Genomic DNA, 8,537 nt, shown 5'->3' with positions numbered 1-8,537 from the left:
CCATCCCGACGCCCCGAACGGGGTCGTGGCAGTGGAACTGGATTGGTTTTAATGCACGATACGATATCGAATTACCTGAATCGCGTTGAAAATGTTGCTTATCATTTGTAATTATATTCAAAGGAAGGGAGCCCGTGCAAGTAACAATTTTTCATCGTTCATTGATTTTTGCTGCAACTTTATGATGGGAGATTATTTTACCTGTTTCGTTTTTTTTGTTTTTATTAATCCGCGCTCCGTTCCTATTTACCGTCTTGCGATCTCGATTTTCTTACCAAGGGCTATGTTTTAATTAGCCATAAAAGAAATCAGGTCCGTGCCGGTTGCCTGGTGCCTTCATATTTCGCGACGGTGATGGTGGCTGATGGGCAACAAAATTGCTGGTTTGTATGATGTTATAAAAATTATCCCGCCGCGTGCTGTTGCTGTGCTCATTATAATATATTGTGATGTTTTAATTGAGCTCTTGAAGAGGACTTCAGGCAATAATAAAAATTTGCTTAACGTCTTATTTAAATTGTATAAAGAAACAGTTGACAAGGCAATGGTGAGTAGTTTTTAGTACAAAGAAAATGGCTACTATGATCCGAAATGTCAAAATAATAACATCCAGAGAAAAACACCCTAAAGGTATGCAATACGCATAGTAGCTCAACCGGTCAGTCAGTAAAGCATCACGCTATGGTTTGTATTGTAATAAAAAACATATTTTTATCGTTCACAAAAACCTCAACAACAAATGATTCATCTCTCCAACATTATACCTACGCAGGAGCGTAAAAACAAAAGGACACGGCTGAAAGCAGTTAAAAATTATCATTACCGGTCTTGATAGTTTATGAGTAACTGATTACACCAGGGAAATGCCAGCCGGCGACGACCACGACGGGCGACGGTGTTCATGATAATCCCTTGCCCGTCCGGCACATCCCCTTTTGGGAGCTCACTTTCTTAGAGAGCCTCAAGAACAATCCGTATGAATCGGCGGGGATGGCTTATACGAGCAAGAAGCGGCACCGAGCGTCGCCGTGATTTAGATATTCGTTTATTTATGTAGAGATAACAGTTTATTTTAATACAGTTCGTAAATTTAATGACTTATTTACGATTACCATAATAATTTTAAGACTTAATAATAAGCGAAGCCGGTTATACTGGCCCTCTGTCGAAGGGGTTCGATCCGTGTGATGGCGGTTATTGAAATTTTATTTGATACAAGCTAGGGTCTCTCTGGTGGTTCTTTGGCTCTTGGGGTGGATCGGAGGATATGGAGGGGTTTGGATTGTGCACAAGACCCAATAAATTTATGGTTCGATATGTCGATGTGCGCGACTCGCTGTCTCGACACCGGTTTTGGACGTCAGAAGCGGAACCGGAGGAACTCCAAGCCGAGAGCCTTTGAGCACGCGTGAGATAATGATGGTGATGATGATGCATTGGGCTTGGTTGGTTGGTTGGCGCCAGAAGTGTAGGATTTTATTTAGCCTTTAATATCCACCCGGTTTCGATGCACTTCACCGGCCATTGGAAATTAGCCATCGACCAGCCGAAAGGAGGAAGCGAACCTTAAATTGCAAATCAACAATTTATGGTGAAAGGTTTCATAACAATAAGACTAGTAATGACATCGGCACAATCGGTCCGTATTCCGCGATACTGGAGGGCCGACCCGGTAATCGTACGTGGAATGTCCGGACTGGCAATGCGAATGCGCCTCATGACGCGTACCCCCCACGGGGACGGAGGATGGCCATTAGCCATCCGGATGCTTCGTTTTCGCGAAAGCAGGATACATCGGCAGGAAGGTGTGTGTGTAACATGATGGTACTCGGAATGGCAAAATGCTCACATTTTGTACAACTCCGTAAACCCCATTCATTCGATCGCTGTCAAGCGTTTGTGGCAGGGAAATGCGCATCAGTCGAGGGCGGTCGGGAACCAGGTCGGATCGCAACCGTTGTCGTTAGAGACGAAGCGCGTGACGAACGAAATCCCATTAAAATTGAAGTACTTTAGAAAATTTCCCCTGGAAATTTGGAACTGGAAGCGCGAACTAGGATGATGACCAGGGAAATGTGTCCGCTACTCGAACGTAGAAGAGAGGGATTAGACTGGACCGGGAATGCGACCAATGACCACAGGGTACCATCATCGGTCGGGGCGTAGATCGAATGGCCGTTATAAGCGCTCATAAATATAAATAAAACCGATTCGATTCCCAGTTGCTGTAATGTCCGGTGCGTTTGTTCGGTTATCCTTTCTTCCTGTCGATGGCAGTGCCTCAGGCCAAATACACAGCATCATCATCATCAGCGTGCCTGTGCGATTTAGAGTAGGCGGTCGTTTAGAGGTGGCGAACTAAATCAAAGGGAATAGTATTCTTAGGTAAATTCGATACTATAGTAGCTCCAGGTGCTGGATGTATTTGTCCTAGTAAATCACTGAATTAAAAGTGTATTAAAAATAATAAAGGAGTTACTAAGGAGATTTGTGCTTAGTTTTGCATAAGTTCAGGCGTTTAGATATGTCATACTTGAAGTCTTCTTAACGAATAACACTAGCTTAATACTTCATTTTAATTGACAAAACTCTCAGCACAAAATCATGAATATGTTGGCTATAGTAGGTTTGACATGCAAATTGCATATATTAAGGCGTTTTGAGCCTTCGTTGTACGTAATCTAACTTAATGTAAAATTTTACTCTCACCGATTGGCCAAGAAGTTACTCACAAGAGTAGTGTGTCTGCCAAATTGCATAAATTAAGGCGTTTTGATGAGTAAAAAATATTTCAAGCCTTCATTAGACGCAAAATAAGCTTAATATATTATTTCATTTGACAAAATCCCCATCAATAAGCCATGAAGTTGCTGAGAAGAGAGGTTTGTCTATCAAATTGCATAAATTAAGGCGTATGGAAGAGTTTGGATAAACGGCCTGATTTTGAGAAAACTAGTTTAATATTTTCATTTAATTAATAATTTTGACTCTTTGGAAGTCATTAAATACTTTTATCTATCTAATACCGAAGATATTACGTATGTTGGAGAGTTTTGCAAAGCTTAAAGAATCATTCTTTGAGCAATGATTTGTTTTTACCAAACTATTTTGTCACCCTCTTAAATCGTTCCAATGACACATCTAAAGGTTAACATAGCAATTCACAAAACTGCCGATCCCAAACAGTGCGAACAATGGACGGGCGACAATAGTAAACGATCACGCAACGCGTTCGATGTATCGTGTTTCCTAACGTTCATGTGTCGCTATTGAGCCTTTTGTCATAAGGCACGAGACCAACGAGAAGGGCCGAGGGTCACGGACATCAAACTGCAATAAGATAATTATTGTCCTTCGATGAAGGACATTAGTTCCGTGATCCGAACAAACGTCATCGGTGAGCTCCGAATCAGGCAGGTCAAGAGTGTGGGCGAGACTGAAAGATTCTGGCACGGGTACCGGGTTCAATAGAGGCCGGGTCCGGCTGTCCGCCCACCCATTTCACCCGGCACAAACCCGCCGAATGACGGTCGTTTGTGTGAGGCGCTTTTATAAATTGCACACACGCATCCTTCGTTAATGATTTCGCCGGCCGAAGCTTGGGCAAGAAATGGATGAAAGGGCCAGGCCGTTCAGCCGCCTGTAGCCGATGCAGTGAGGTGTGTGGTGACCCCTAGTGGTCAGTTTTTCGCTACCGGGGTTTTTGTCGGACAGCTACATTTTTGGACGCTTGTTGGCACGTGCTCGAGAGAAGGGACAGCTTGCAATCTGGCATGTGGGTGAATGTGTATGTATGGGTGGGTGTGTGTTGATCTTCAATCAATGCTCGACGGACGCCCGACGGAACTGACCATCGGGATAGAGAAGGGATGAAATTTAAAACCAGGACCAGGATTTGTACGGAAAGGCGAAAGAGTAACACTTTGAAACAGGAAGCTCGGGGGGTGGAATTTTCCAATTTTCCCCGCAACTGTCATCAAGATGCTTGATCGATGATGAAATAATTTCCGGGTACCCGGGATCGGTATGGGTTGTTCTCGGACCCTCGGACTACTGTCGCTACTGTTTGGTGGGATTATGACTTTTTCGATGGATCTTGCTGTCGTCGTTGTGTTGTTGTCCATGTGTGCAGCTACATGTAGACAATTGATGCTAGAGATGGTGTTGTTGATTGGGATTATCTGAAGAGATCGGGCAGTGATCGATTCAGCGATTCTATGTCTTTTTAATATTTAATGTTTCTAATAACTTAAAGAACCATGAAGGCTTCTTTACATTTTACAAAGTAAAGATTTACTTAACGTATAATGAAATATATAAGCATATAGACGAGTTTAATCATGATCAGCCTATAATTTGAATCCTGTAAACATTCAAAGTTACAGTATAAATATTATTCGTTTTATCAATAACTTTATTTTACATTAGTAAAGGATTGCAAAGTAAAAATTATTAGTTATATCTTGTTCAATTATGAAACAATCTTAACAATTTTTACTTCAAACAATTCTTTTCCCATTGTTCCCATACTCCATCCTCCAAAAAAAAAAAAGTTATGAAATCGTTCCACCTTTTCCCACCACGTAAGCCTAATTCTGCGCATATCTTGCTCAACCCAGATATGCTATTTCAATCGATGCCGCGGCACTTTCGCCATCCGCCAAAGCCTCCGATCGACCAATGTTCGAGATTGGACCACAAATTTCGTGCATAATTCCTCACCTTGCTCTCGCTCACGATGAACTTTGTACGCTTCTGCATCGCAACAAAAAAAGCTGCACCGCATAGCTACTTGTGAGCCACAACTGCAACGCGTTTTCCGGATTCCCGGATTATCTGCTCCAGCTCCAGGGAAGGATTTTTGCATGCCCCTCCGGCACCTTCAGCCAACAAAACTCCATCCATATCGATGGGCAAGCGTAAGGCGAGCGAGAGCATCGGATGTCCGTGCGTCTTACTGTGATGATGACTGCAAGCCAACCACCCTCGTCGGGGTACATAAACGGGGTAAAACGACGGTTCACCCTACTCGCACTCTCACAGAACGGTTGAGGGAGGCTGGCAGTAGTGCAAAATGGGGACGAGACGAGCGAAAACAAACTAAAGGGGAGGAGAAAGAGAAGAGAACGAAAAAAAAACGCACGCGAAGGAATATTTCATTTTAATTTATTGTTAAATGTTGGATGGGAAAATAAATTTAAAGCATTTTCTTCGCTTCGCTTTCGGGTTGAGCCTGGCCGTGGACGTACATTTTTCTTCGCTCTCGGTTTGCTTGTTTCCCATTTACTTCGGGGCTGCCCCGTTCCCCCCCCCCTCCCCCCATCGTCCCGGTTGGACCATCCGGCCGGGTGGAGATCCCGTTCGCCCGGGGTTCCAACGTGATTCGTCGGTTTTTGGGTTGTTCCGTCCGTAGAACGCCTCCTTTCGGGCAGTAGTGTTGCGTTTGCTTTTGCTTTGTGCTGTGCCGTTGAGCGCTGAACGAGCTTAAGAACGAATAAATTTTACCATAAATATGTATATTAGACACATATAAAAGGCCATTATTTAATTTCTGTCCGGTGCGTCGTGCCTCGACACTGGTACTCGGTTCGCTCATGTCCGACACAAATATGAGTGCGAGCAGCACAAACCCATCGTCAGAAGATGAAGAACATCAGATCAGTTTGTACTTGTAAGAAGAGGCCACAATAAAGTAAAGAAAGAGGAGGAAGTCCACGCACACGCACACACACGCACAGAGCCGAGAATGGAGAATTTATTCACAAAACCCCATCCGGTGTTCCGAGTCCGGGCGATGATGGGCGGAGGATTAGAACTCGTTCCAGCTGGATTCCCGTCCTTCATCGGCCGGGTTTGTGGGATTGCAGTTTTGTCATCCTGCTTTTTGTTTTGTCCAGCTACAAAACCCGAAAAATGCTGCTAGACAAACGAAAACCCCCCCTCCAATGCGTACCAGGCAGCTAGGAAAGGCGAGCGCGCGCTCGCGATGTGTCGATTATTGATTGTTTATGCATGAGGTGCGTCCTACACGCGGCCTCTACGGAAAAACAAGGGGTGATGCATAAATATTTATGATCGTTTTTATGCTGGTACCGAGGTGCCGTCTTTCGCCCAACCCCCTCGAAATTCATAAGTTTGCCCTTCATCGGCCGACACACCGAATTCAGTGTACCGATTTTATGAAGTGTACCGCCAACTGATCGAGTACTCGCGAGGCCCAGGGAATGCTCTACGCGGAAGCGAACGATAATGAGACTGGATGACGGAGGGACTCCCGGTTTTTTTGTTGTTAACTAAACCAGAAAGAAAGGGTTAATTGAATAAAACAAAACGAAGTGTAGCTAGCAAACAAACAAAAAACCCCCTTTAGGTGCGACAGTACCCTACATTCGAACCTTTAAAATGTGTATGTTTTGGTTTTTCACACGTCATAACTTATGTCAACAGCTCCGGCAGCTGGAAGGATGGAACGCCGGAGGTGCGGTGCAGTTTATTGTGGAGCGTGTTTTATAGTCCCCCAGTTCCAGGGCTGACCATCCTACCCGGACCATGCCCGTTAACCTAAAACGTCACCCCTTTTGACCCTTCGCGGGGAAAGGAGAGAGTGTGGAAGGAAGAGAGGTAGTGGTGCTGTTTCTGTAGGGTGTTTTATGTTGTGCTATGTTTCGTCGACCTTTTTTTCTCTCGTTTCTCTGCTCGTTCCCTACTTCCTCCAGGGTGAAGGTGTGAAATTTTTGGGAACATCTGGACATCTGCGGCGCGCACACGCCTGTGATAGTTGGGCGTCGCGAGATCTGTCGTTTAGCCATCTCGTGTGAGGATTGGACTGGGGGGTTTGGTAACTGATCTCTTACTTTCTCACCCTTGTGTGGTGCGACCTGGTGAGTGCCGCGACACTTTAGGATCGAAAGTAATGAGCTGATAATGCAGGGTTTCTCATGTGAGAAACCAGCAGCTTGGTAGGCTACTAATGCTGGTGGGATGGTCATGTGATGAGAAAGGCCACCGGACCACCGAGCTCGTAAAATTTTTGAAGTCGGCCACATCGGCAGAGGAGGAGGCGTACTAGACCCAAACTGAAATAGAGTGATGGTAATGATGTGTTCTTTAGAATCTACACCAGATCTAAATATGGACCTCCCAAACCTTCACGTATGCTGAGAATCGACCACTCTCTGCTCTTAACAGGTTTCTTCCTTTATTACCTTCTGTTTAGGACACTCTCAATAGTCCATTCTAGTCTCTTTTGCGTTGCAAATTGCATGCATTGAGGCGTAAACTTTAAAGTTATAATTGCTTTCGCCTCAAAACCTCAGCTGAATGAAAGTTGAAGACTCCTAGCGCATCGAATCTGATGACTGAGCCAAAGTGAGAGGCCAAATGGAGACATTATATGAGGCACCTCGTGGAGTTTGGGTCCTGTGCATGATCAAAGCTTCCAAGACCGTACAACCTGCTTTTCGAAATAGGAAGATCGAAATGTATGGAGCCCCTTTGAAAGCTTGAGGCCTCAAATATCTGTTCAGTTTGCTTATTGGCATATGATAGAGCCTACAATCTCAGTATTACAGCTCAAGTTATGATAACCTTTCGAAGCCAATTGTTGCCTAGCATGGTGTTGCTCTTGCAAATTCCCCTGAGAAACCCTGTAAGAGTGATGGGAGGTGTACACGACAATTGAGCTGTCAAGGTACACGGACACATCTCATGCTCGCTGCCAAGGGTTGTAAAAGTACGCACCCCTCACTCAATTCCACCGCTCCCCCATAAAGGCGTACAGTAATTATACGCATCCAAGAATTAGTTATCACTGTCATTCATTATGGCATCGGATAGTGAGGTGCGTGAAGCTAAAAAAGAAGACCTCACGGTGAAGCTACTTTTACACACAGAATGACATTTCTTTTCGATGTTTTATACCCTCCAGGAAGAGTGCTCGGAGGGAAGTTTTCTTTATAGCTTTATTACATCCCAAGACATGACATTTAGTACACCGTGTCCCATTCGGTCAGGTGCAATGCATGTTGACGACTAGAAAGTGCTTTTGCTTTAATATTTGTCTTAGCCACAAGGCACAATAATAAAAAAACGGGAACATTTTTAATACGCTCTCTCTGTATGTCCCTTGCTCACCCTCTCCATCGGACAAGATTTCTTCGAACAGGAAAGCTTGTCCGCTTAACCTTGCTGCGTTTCTTCGGAATATATCTCATCGATCCAATTATGAGGCCTCCCGAAGCCGGCTTGGAATCGGCACTCGAAATGTCATCGCCGTGTAGCAGCAAATGGATGCGCAATGAAGCCCGTTTGTTAGCCCGGTCGCTTGCATTGTGTGGCACCGTTCACCGATTGCAATCGTAAAACATTGATACACGGGACCCGATAAACATCATCCATCCACCAGGCACAGAAACGAAGCCTTGGAGTAGGATCCACGAAAAAAAAAAAAAACAACCGGGAACGACTCGATTCTGCATCCATAAACAAATGTATTTTAAATATTGCTCTGATCTATATCTCTCGGCCTCTTCCTTGTT

This window comes from Anopheles stephensi, chromosome 3 (assembly GCF_013141755.1).
Source record: "Anopheles stephensi strain Indian chromosome 3, UCI_ANSTEP_V1.0, whole genome shotgun sequence".
Lineage (NCBI taxonomy): Eukaryota > Metazoa > Arthropoda > Insecta > Diptera > Culicidae > Anopheles > Anopheles stephensi.
This window is presented reverse-complemented; position numbering follows the sequence as displayed.